Below are 12,508 nucleotides of genomic sequence, written 5' to 3'. Positions count from 1 at the left end.
CCTCGTCGACTCCGGTTCCATCTGGTGCGTCGACACCGGTTCCAACTGCCTCGTCGGCGACTCGGTTCCAACTGGTTCGCAGGTCACGGGATCAGGAACACAGGTTTCCAGCTGGTCATCTTCTGCGACGTCGTCAACTCCGGCAAGACATGGTCGATGGCGTCTGTGACCACGTCTGCGCCTGGGCTTTGGCTCAGTGCTATTTGGACAGATTCACTGCCTGAACTTCGACGACGAGACGCACGTAGTTTGGACGTCTGCGTAGAAGCATCACAGGTCACAACAGGTTGCAACACGCCCATGTTTGGTGTTGCACATGCAGACGAGGCGACTACCTCAGCGATGCTAGCAGGAAGGATTGTGTGTGGTCTCATGTGATAGACGGCACAGTTTCCAGGTTCGGAACAATCTACCAGCTGCTGAGTCGGTTCGTAGGACACAGGAAAGTGCGCAAACCGCCAATGCTAGCGCCTCCATCACAGGTTTCTGTATATGTACGTAGATACCCGGAATCCTAGTAGCTGTACTCGACACTGCTGAAGCTAGGTCTTACGCTCACGTACACGTTAGGAGGATGAAACGTAAACATCTTCTTGCAGGTCGAACGACAACTGAAGGCATGTACGGATGTACGACATTTATATATGCAGGCTCCTAATAACACTGTGTGTGCCATTTATGCATTAACTGCGAGTTTGTACTAGCACAGACACGTTCACACATGTCACGTGGCTGCACGTCGTATATTGCACTAAGCTTGCGCATGAAAGGACAGCCATTGTCGGTCTGTAGGTCTACAATTTCAACAGGTGCATCACACAACTTGCTCAGCCATTTCTTCTGTTCAGGTCTGGCAACGTAGATTATTTCGTTTTGAACTAGTATATCTTCAATAGTGTTTTTCACTTGGTGGTACGGAATTTTTCCTTCGTCCCACTCTAGTCCGTGATAATATTTACATAGCCATTCATTCGACCGTTTACTTTTTAGGTCTAGTAGTTTCCAAGGATGCAATCTGTACTTCCGATGGTAGTGCGTACGGTCCGAGCAGGAAAGGCTGGTACTCCTGCAATTCCATTTTCGTAATGCTGTCATCAAAAATTACCGGATCTTCCACGATGAGGAATTCGTCTTCCATATTTATTCGGCACTTGTCCAATACTGAGAAGATACTTTATGCTGCCAGGTGTTAATGCATGGATGTCTGGTAAAGAACTGTTCTTATTCACGCCAATACGATTTCTTTTATAACTGTTCGGTGTTACGAACTTTATGCCCATCGCTTCAAGTGCAGACGTAATGTCATTTCTTCGTCTTGAAAATTCACCAATCGTTCTCGCTGGTCAACGATTCTGACGACATAAATGATACTTTGCGGTACTTCGACCAGTTTATATCCTGGCGGAACCATCGGCGAAAACTCGTGCAGCATGTTGCTTAGTCTTCCGTTGAGATACGTTCCACTTGCTAAATTACAGTTTATTATTATGACATTTACAGGCAAAATGTATACTGCGCGCGTAGATTCGTACGTTCTTCCTGTATCATACACCTTTGATTCGAATCCGAGCATTGGTACCTATGGTCCCAGGTTTCGTATAGTTGACATTTTCACTGCATGTTAGAATGCTTTTTTGAGTGTTTGAATTTTAACGCAGTTGAAAGTCTACATCCTGTGGTAACATATCCCTGATGTAATTTGCAATGTCGTCAATTTCGTAAGAGCCAACAGGTAACTGTATTTCATGAGCGGTCCCATCGCTTTTCAGGAAGCAGATCTTGCAAATTTCTTCGTCGATATTCGGTATGGCATTATACGTTTGAAAATCTACGAGTCCGATACACCATTCTCCGTATAAATCCAGAGGTGAGAAATGAACCGCCCGCAGCTCGGTTGCATGACCTGTCAAGGTAAGTGTTATCGACATGACTAATAAATTATCATCACTGCACAACCTTTAAGTAGCAAATATTTTTGTCAGATAATTTTTGTTTGTTAAAGAGCGAAGACACAAGTGTCCGCAGTTTGTTTGATTAGGCTTCTGTTCCGTTTCATAATTGTAGAACAATGTAGTGGTCCGGCCCAGGTACCGCCTAAGTTCTGGCGGAGGACGTAAATTTCGAAAACTATCGTAGTACTCGGCCATTTTTCCAGTCTTTACAGAAGCCACCCACTGCATGCAACAACCCGACGATGTATATAAATTAATTATGGCGCACTCACGTGTCTTTGGCTTGCTGGGTAAAGTGTCTCGCATAAACACGCCTCGAAAATTTGGTATTTTCAGTTTTCGAGCATACCTGATCAAATCTTTATTGGTGAGCGGACGTTTCGGCAGAGAACTTAGGATTTTTTCATTCGTTTCTTTCTCATGCCTCGACCTATTTGTGAGGTTGCAAGTAGAGTCCTGCGCCGTTTTTTTACCCATGGCAATGGCTTCCATGCTGGCATTATGTCGCTGTGCTTCTTTTAACTGCTTGCGCTCATTCTTCGAAGTATTGACTGCCCGCACTATACCGCTCGTTGCACCGATGAGGCCGCCGAGAGCACCCAATGCAGGCAAAAGCAAAGGAAGAAATCCTCCTATAATCTTCTTGTCGAGAGTCTGTAATTTTTGCTTTGCTTTTGGCACGCATGCACCAGTCTTGCGTTTGGTCTTGCGTGAGTTAGTCTTTGACTTGATGGAGCTGGCTCGACGAGCACCCAGTCCTAATTTGGTCTTTGCCTTCATGATTTTAGAATCGCCCCAGGCTGCGATTTTCTCTCCTAGTCCCGCATTCGACGATTTACTAATATCTTCGGCTTCCTGTGCCAATATCTCGTCGGCCCGGTGTCTGGATGCCAGATCCTTGCTTAATGAACATGCGATATCGTGCTGCTTGCACTTTTCGTCAAAATAATTAATGCCCACGTCACCGCGAGCTTACCTTCTCGCTAGTTTAGTGCCGAGGGCCGCAAATTCTGTAGCCGGGAATGTGTAGCTCGAATGGTAGATTGTTTATCAGTGAGTTCACGTGTCCTGCACCGATATGTTTTTTGTTCTTACCTCTTCGAGTTATTGCGCACAACTGACCAGAGAGTATAAATGCGTTTGATTTTATAAATTTCTTCAGTACAATGCAAGTCGTCAAGCAAAAATTGTGTTTGCCCGTGCGCATTACGCAAGGCGATGTATTTAGTGCACGTGAATCACGACATGGCTTACTGTTACCTTCTGCCATACGATGCATAATGGCGTGTCCGTCCAACTGCGGTAAAACATGCGTTCTACTGAGTTTATTAGAGGAACCAACGGTCTTAGGTTCGAAAACGTGTACCTATATTCCAAATCGTTGCAACAGCCAAAATACCAGCGCCTAGCTACGATTCTACAATCGGTGGATGGTCTGGAGTATTTTCCATTTAATGATAATGCGGATTGGTACCTCATAGCGAAGCGAGAGTTAATTCCGTGTTTGTTTTCGACGATGTAATGTGCGAGAAGCAAGGCCTAATGCAAGAGTACTTTTCCATGGGTAGACACGCCAAGGTAGACTGCGTATACCTGTGTCAGACGTACAGTCGTATTCCAAAACATCTCCTACGAGACAACGCGAATGTCATAGTGCTTTTTCGCAAGGACGAACTTAATTTACGTCACGCTTATGACGATCACATAAACACCGACATGACATTCCAGGAATTCAAAGACATGTGCTCCTTGTGTTGGAAAGACGAACACTGATTCCTAGTTATAGTCAAAGAGTGGGCTCTATATAAGGGAAGGTACTTATAGACGAGGTTTCGATCAGTTTATCGTCAAACATCAGTCATAGCATTTCGAAATTCGGTCGTAGCAGTCGAGACTTACGTACTGCTGTCAAGTCTCATGACGACGATATCCACAAATTCATTTCGCTACTGCCTCAACAAGTAGAAAGTGTGAAAAACGAATTACTAGAGTATCTCTTTGCCATCGACCAGCGCGTGGAAGCCTCGGATTCTCGCATTCGCGACATGATCGAAGTATTGAATGCACAAAGACGTGACGATTTGAGAACTTTTCAAAGTAGTCTGAAAGCTTCACTAACTCACTTGTCAACAAATTATGATTTAGCCAAACACAAGAATGAAGATTCTGCGAACCAATAAGAAAGTATAAAAGAAGGTCTTGCAATAAGTTTTCAGCCAGTAAAATGTCGGACCTGGCCAGTGACCTTCATCGAGCTATACAGTCTGTTCGTGACAAATATCTACTTGCTAGACGAACCAGACTTGCACGTGAGATGGAAAATGAGGAGATATTTAAACCAATCACTAGTCGCCTCGACGAACTTAAAAATAAGGAAGAACCAGCCATCAATGTGAAGACAGAAGTTGAAGATGAAATGCCGACTGTAAAGAAGAGAAAGTATGAACTAGATCGAGAAGAAGAGGACTTAACGAGTACAGAGTCCATGCACAAGAAAAAAATACCGAAAAAAGGACACCAAGTTAATGCAATGGTCCGACCGTACCTGATATCGTTTACGAGCTGGAATAATGACACAACCTACGGAGTGTACAGAAAACATAATAAGTGGTTCCTCGGTGCTAAAGAAATAGACTTTCTACCAGGAAATATTGTGTGCGTAGAAGAGTTCAAAATGCGGGGGACTCCGGGTCTGAACGAATTGCTGTTTCGCAGGGAGCCTAAAGGATATTCTCACAAAGACTTACAAGAGTACAAAAAACTGCTAGAGCTAACCAATGCACATTTTCGCGATAACGATCCAGATAGTAGAGTATATAAAGACGAAGATCATGAAAAAATCGACATTCTCGCTGATCTCTTCAGTGAACTAACAATACATGGTGAAGGTTTAAAAAAGCTAGAAAGTAATCAGATATTTGACTATGTATATTGGGACGACCCTATTGAATTAGTTGATCGTCTTAGAAATCTACATGCTTCGCTTAGTGTAGGAAACTATTCGCACATAAACGAAATAGTCTCCATACTCGAAGAACTAAGGGAAGCCGGCTAAATACAATGAGTCAAACCGGAATCGCTTACGAACTTCATGCTCCTGCTAGACGAAAATACCTTCGCTGCAAAGTCATAGTTCGCGGAATTGATGATTTATTCCAGGCGGACCTTGTTTAGATGATACCGTATTCCCGATTGAATAAAGGTTTCAAGTACATGTTGACAGTCATCGATGTTTATAGCAAGTTCGCTTGGGCTAGACCTGTCAAATCAAAGACTGCAACTGAAGTAGCCAAGGCCATGAACAATATTTTGCGGGATGCATGCACGTGTACCATCGCACCTGCAAACGGACCTCGGGAAAGAATTCTACAATGCAACCTTCAAGGCTTTGATGAAGAAGTATGGCATCAAACACTACTCTACATTTAGTAACGTCAAAGCCTCCATTGTCGAAAGGTTTAACAGAACTTTGCGTTCCAAGATGTGGCCTGCAGTTCACGGCTAATGGAAATTACAAGTGGCTTGACATCTTGCCGAAACTAATAAGCGAGTATAATTCCACAGTGCATTCTACCACGAAAATGAAGCCAAAGGACGTAAAGGACAATCGTCTGCTTCGAACAGTGTTTTCCAACATGAAGAAGAAAGATCCACGAAAGCTTAAAGCTAACGTCGGTGACATTGTGCGAATCTCCAATCAGAAAGGTATCTTCGAGAAAGGTTTCACTGCGAACTGGAGTCCTGAACTTTTCCGTGTGACACATGTTCGTGAATCAGAGCCTAGGACCTACTACCTCGAAGATTTGGACCACAAACCTATCCATGGCGGCTTCTATGCCGAAGAGATTCAGCCTACATTGTATCCTGATACGGACTTGGTGGAGAATATTATAAAACGAAGAAAAGGACGGTCCTACGTCAAGTGGTGGGGCTTTCCACCTCGCTTTAATTCGTGGGTGGCTGATGCAGAAATCGAGAAATCCAAAAGACTTTAGTAATTTGTCTGTGTTTTTTGTACTTGTAGTAGTGTAGAAATTATGTAATACAATTATTTGTTTTTTAAAAGAACTTGTGGTGTTTTTATATTCTCAAACCTGTCACTTTTGTGGTATTTTTTTTTAAATTAAAGTTGTTTTGTATCACCCAGAGATCGAACCAAGTATCGATTCTATAGGTAGATTCATGTTTGATTTTTTTATAAATTTATGGGTTAATAAATACAGATATCCAAGATGGCAGTCGTAATGGCTTATAGAATGATGGTAGCAATTGATTTTAGGCTTCTTTTAGGATTTTGATAATGATTTATTGATATTATTATCTTTATATATATATTTCTTGTGTACGTGTGTATGTCACTGAACTCCTCCTAGACGGCTGGACCGATTTTGATGAAATTTTGTGTGTGAGTTCACGGGGATTCGAGGATGGTTTAGATTCACAATTGGATATTTTATCTCGATTCTGAGTTAAGAAAACCTAAAAAAACACGCTTTAAAAGCAAAAATTGCAACGCATTATTAGAAGCCATTAAGTTTTGCTATTGTATGGAACTAAGTAGAGAGTAAGAAGAAAATAAAGATCCTGACAGTTTATAGTGTCGCCATATTTGTTTCAATTTTCAATACCCTTTTTGTATATTACAATTTAAATTGCAGAAAAAAATCATGTTTCATAGCCACACAAATAGTGAGTGTGTGTCATTTCTCTATAAAATTATTTGTGTAGTTTATTGATTCCATAACAAATTTTTTCAATCATTTTTAATAAAAATTATTCATTTTTTAAATAAAAAAAACTATTTAAAATAAAACTATAAAAAAAATTGAAAAAAAATTCTATTAAAAATTATTTACTTTGGAAAAAATTATTCATTTTAAAAGTTATCAAGCAAAAAAATAAAATTACACGTTTTTTATCTAAAATTTGTTACAATAAATCTTTTTTGTTAATTAATTAAAATTTCATTCTCAATAAAAAAACTCACATTCGTTGCGTATTATTTTACAGTATTTTTTTTTTTTTTCAGAAAAATGCCACGTCTTCGAGGAAGAGCCAAAAATATTGGTCGACGTACTCCGAACGCGCAATTAGTCCATGATCGTCGAATAAATAGAACAGATGAAGAACACTCGGCGGATAATGCAAATCTGAGAGATCAAGTTGCATCTACACGTGCGAATGAAAATTCAGTACAACGCACTCGACGTCTTCGTGCTAATGCAGTAAGACAACGAGAGGCACGTCAACAAACGACGGATGCACATAAAGAACGTAACCAACGCCGGATGCAAAATGATCGAGCATGGACAAGAGCATCTCTTAATCGCCTTGCGTTTGAATATGATCCTGAAATCAACTATTCGTCACATGCATTAATCTCGATTGGTAGTATGGACAAAAAGTGTCAACATTGTCATGCTTTCAAGTACAAAGGTGAATCAGCTGGTTTATGTTGCGCATCTGGAAAAATTTCACTGCCATCGCTAAATCCATCGCCGGAACCTTTAAAAACACTTTTAGCTGGCACCACATCTCAATCGAAATTGTTTTTGCGAAAAATTCGTAAATTCAATTCATGCTTCCAAATGACATCATTTGGAGCAACAAAAATTGTTCATAATGAATATGGTCGTAATTTCGAATCTACATTCAAAATTCAAGGTAAAGTGTACCACCAAATTGGTTCATTGCTCCCAATGCCTGATGCCGATCCAAAATTTTTATAAATTTATTTTATGGGCAATGAGGAGCAACAATCACACACACGCTGCGCTTACAGCTATAAAGAGCAGATGGAGGAACGAGAAATTGTGGACATTGTGGAAACGTTTTTGCAAAACCATAACCAGTTGTTGCAATTGTTCAAGACTTTTTCTAGGAGACTGCAAAACGACAACTACGCCATTATTATTAAAGCAGACAAAGTGCCCTACGGAGAGCACGCAGGCACATATAATGTTCCAACTATTAATGAAGTTGCAGTTGTTATGGCTGGTGACCCATGTGAACGTCGGGACATTTGCATTCAACGCAAAGATAATACAATGCAAATAATTCAAGACAATCATCGTTCTTACGATGCATTGCAGTATCCGTTGATATTTTGGGAAGGAGAAGATGGATACCATTTAAGTATTAACAAAGGAATCCAACTACAGGTACAACTTATAGACTATCTTACAGATTTTTTTTTCCAAATAATTTCTGTATCTCTCATATATATATATATATTTATTTGCAGGTGAAGAAATGGTCAAGATAGTTAGTGCTATGAACTTCTACGCATATCGATTGATGATTCGTGCTAATGAAGACAATACCATTCTCCTATGCAGACAGCTATTTCATCAGTATATTGTCGATATGTACGTAAAAATCGAAAGTGAGAGATTACGATATATAAAATTTAATCAAACAAAACTTCGTGCTGAGGAGTACATTCATTTGCGTGACGCTGTTATTCGTAACGTAGATGCATCTAATGACATCAACAACATCGGTAGCGCATATATTCTCCCATCATCATACATTGGTAGTCCGCGTCATATGCAAGAGTATATTCAAGACGCCATGACTTACGTACGTGCATATGGCCGACCAGGTCTTTTTATCACATTTACGTGTAATCCAAACTGGGATGAAATTCAAAGTTTGTTGTTGCCAGGTCAAACATCGATGCATCGCCATGATATCACTGCACGTGTTTTTAAACAAAAATTAAAATCTTTGATGAATTTGATTACACATCACTCGGTATTTGGTGAAACACGTTGTTGGCTTTACTCTGTTGAATGGCAAAAACGAGGTTTACCTCATGCGCATATTTTGATTTGGTTGGTGGATAAAGTACGCCCAGAAGAAATCGACAAAATTATTTCAGCCGAAATTCCAGATCCGAATGTTGATCAAGAATTGTTTGACATTGTAACTACTAATATGATCCATGGTCCATGTGGTACTCTAAACATGATGTCACCATGTATGGACATTGGAAAATGTACGAAACGTTTTCCAAAACCATGCCAATCTGATACTATCACCAATATTGACGGTTATCCATCTTACCGGCGTAGAGACGTAGACAATGGCGGTCAATCATATGAATTGCATCTGTCAAACGGTGTGAGAGTAGATATTGATAATCGCTGGGTAGTTCCATATTCACCATTGCTGTGCAAAACCTATAAAGCGCACATAAACGTTGAACTATGCAGTTCAGTGAAATCTATAAAATACATTTGTAAGTATGTTCACAAGGGCAGTGATAAAGCTGTATTCGCTGTTCAAAATGTAAATGACAATGACGAAATTACACGTTATCAAATGGGTCGATACATAAGCAGTAACGAAGCTATTTGGCGCATTTTTACGTTTCCTATACATGAAAGGGATCCTGCTGTTATACATTTGGCTGTGCATCTTGAAAACGGACAGCGTGTTTACTTACAGAACAGACTGCACTACAACAAGCTTTAACGGCTCCAAAAACAACTCTTACTGAATTTTTCAACCTTTGTTGCCGACAAGATGTTGTTGGTCAATTCGCAAGGACATTAATGTATACTGATGTTCCTAAATTTTTTAAGTGGAATAAACAATCAAAAAATTGGGAACCACGGAAACGAGGCATTCTAGTCCCAGGATTCACCGACATATTTATGACAAATACTTTAGGTCGAATATATACAGTTCATCCTAAGCAACGCGAATGTTTTTTTTGCGTTTGTTATTGGTTAACGTTCCTGGACCAACATCTTTCCGATATTTGCGAAAAGTCAATAGTACTTTATACGACACTTTCTTTGATGCGTGTCGTGAGTTACATTTATTGGAGGATGATAACCATTGGGATCTCACACTTGCAGATGCAGCACTAAGCTCATCTCCACAACAAATTCGTCAATTATTTTCAATAATATTGACAATGTGTTTTCCGTCTGAAGCATCTGCTTTGTGGGACAAATATAAAGACTCAATGAGTGAGGATATTTTACATCGGATTAGAATTACTAATCAAAATCAAAATATCGAATTCCCCGCAAAAATTTATAATGAGTCATTAATAATTATTGAGCATATTTGTATTCTTATTTCGAATATGCCGCTCATCCATTTAGGCATGCCAGCGCCGAACCGCCCAGCAGTAGATACCATCAACAGCGATGTTCAACGGGAACACCACTTCGATAGAACTTCTTTGGCTACTTTTGTTGCCAATAATGAACAATTGCTCACTGCTGAGCAACGAAATGTATATGATCAAATTAATGTATCAATTGCAGTGCAACAAGGTGGATTCTTTTTTTTTGGATGCACCAGGTGGTGCTGGTAAAACATTCCTCATTTCATTGATACTTGCGCGCATCCGATCACAAAATAATATTGCATTGGCTATTGCTTCATCAGGAATCGCAGCAACGTTACTTGATGGTGGACGGACGGCTCATTCAGCGCTTAAATTACCTTTGAATGTTCACACAAATCCCGAAGCAATGTGTAACATAAAGAAGCATTCAGGCATGGCTCAAGTTTTGAGAAAATGGAAAATTATTATCTGGGATGAATGTACCATGGCCCACAAGCATTCTCTTGAAGCTCTCGACAGGTCCCTGAAAGATATCAAGGATAATACTAGGCTTTTCGGTGGTGCTCTATTGTTGCTGTCTGGTGATTTCAGACAAACATTACCAGTCATTCCACGCGCGACATATGCAGACGAAATAAACGCATGTTTAAAAGAATCTTATCTATGGCGAAGTGTCAGCAAATTATGCCTTACTATTAATATGCGCGTTCAACTTCAAAATGATCCATTAGCGTCAAGATTCTCTGAACAATTGTTGGATATTGGCAATGGTAAAATTGAATTGTATGAAAATACACAATATATTCGACTTCCAGAGAATTTTTGCAACATGGTGGCTACCAAAGATGAGTTAATAAACAGTATCTTTCCAGATTTGAGAAATAATTGTACTAATCATGGATGGCTACGAGAGCGAGCAATTTTAGCTGCGAAAAATTTAGATGTTGATGCTATCAATTTCAAAATACAGCAATTACTGCCTGGTAATGAAACTACATTTAAATCGATCGACACTGTTGTTGATCCTGATGAAGTTGTTAACTATCCTGTAGAATTTTTAAATTCATTAGATTTACCTGGAATGCCATTACATAATTTGCAACTGAAGGTTGGTTCACCTATAATTTTGCTTCGAAATTTGAATGCTCCGAAATTATGTAATGGGACGCGATTAGTTATAAAAAAATCATGGGCAACATTCTTGAAGCTACTATTTTGAGTGGAAAATTTCAAGGTGAGGTTGTACTTCTACCACTGATCCCAATGATTCCTTCAGATTCGCTTATACCATTCAAACGTTTACAATTTCCAATCCGCTTGGCATATGCTATGACTATAAATAAGTCACAAGGCCAAACCATGACAATTTGTGGCTTAGATTTAGAAAATCCGTGTTTTTCTCACGGTCAATTATATGTTGCGTGTTCCAGAGTTGGAAAACCATCGAATTTGTTTGTTTATACACCTCAAGGATAAACTAAAAATATTGTACATCCAATAGCATTAAGATAAATTAAGTTTTTGTAAATTAATAAATAAATGTTATAAAATAGTTTCATTATAAGATTGTTTACCTTTACTTAAAACAAGTTAAAGTTTGTATTTACGATGCTGTTATTGCCACACTCCACGGATAATATCCCAACCTGTAATCAGTCATTTACTTAAAATTTTCGGTAACGCCTATAAATATCCGTGTCAATAATCATAGACAGTGGCTGCTATTATCCAGTCTACAAATTTCATCCGTGAAGTGTGGTAATAGATGCATCTTTTTGTTAACACAGCTTCTACATTTCACTTCACTCATACAGTATATGCATACTTACACACACAGTATATACTCACATGCTACCGATCGGTCGAATTTGTATAAGTGTACATGTAATGAAGTTAGATATTAAAATAACTCTTGAATTATAATTTTCATCAAAACAGTCCAGATTGTTACAGCTTATTGAAGAATGTTTGAAATTTTCGAATGAACGACGTGTGTACAGGACAACGTCTGTCGGGTCTGCTAGTTTTTTATATAAAATTAAATGTTTTTCATCATCCAGGGGTCAAACGAAGGACAGGAATCGATCGAATCGATCAGTATATTCATTCCTAATTTATTTAATGAATTTTGAACTTTTTCCCACATCTCTAGCATTAAAATTACGGATTTTCAAGATGGCATCGAAATGACCAGATGGCGGGTGTCACAGTTATAATAAAAGATTACTGCACTCTAGCGGGTAAGAATTAAACTAACATGGCATCAGCGCACTCTAGCCAACGATACAATGATGATGGCTTCCAGCAACGAAGACAAAATGGACTGACATGACGTCATGTTACCTGACGATATATATGATATTAACAAAGTGGTGGGGGCAGTCTGTCAGCAGCCACTGTGAGGAAAGGACATGTCGCCATTTTTATTTTTTTTCTGCTCTCACCGGGTTCGAACCTAGGACTCCGA

The 12,508-nt window shown here is 39.4% G+C and overlaps 1 protein-coding gene across 1 annotated transcript in view; it reads right to left on the bottom strand.

Moving 5' to 3' along the window:
• The window catches only part of LOC134529374 (fibulin-1-like), a 539,830-nt gene that overhangs the window by 255,259 nt on the left and 272,063 nt on the right, over positions 1 to 12,508 (bottom strand). The gene's annotated exons all lie outside the window — the stretch shown is intronic.

The sequence above is a fragment of the Bacillus rossius genome, chromosome 2 (assembly GCF_032445375.1).
Source record: "Bacillus rossius redtenbacheri isolate Brsri chromosome 2, Brsri_v3, whole genome shotgun sequence".
Taxonomy (NCBI): Eukaryota; Metazoa; Arthropoda; class Insecta; order Phasmatodea; family Bacillidae; genus Bacillus; species Bacillus rossius.
This window is presented reverse-complemented; position numbering and strand designations above follow the sequence as displayed.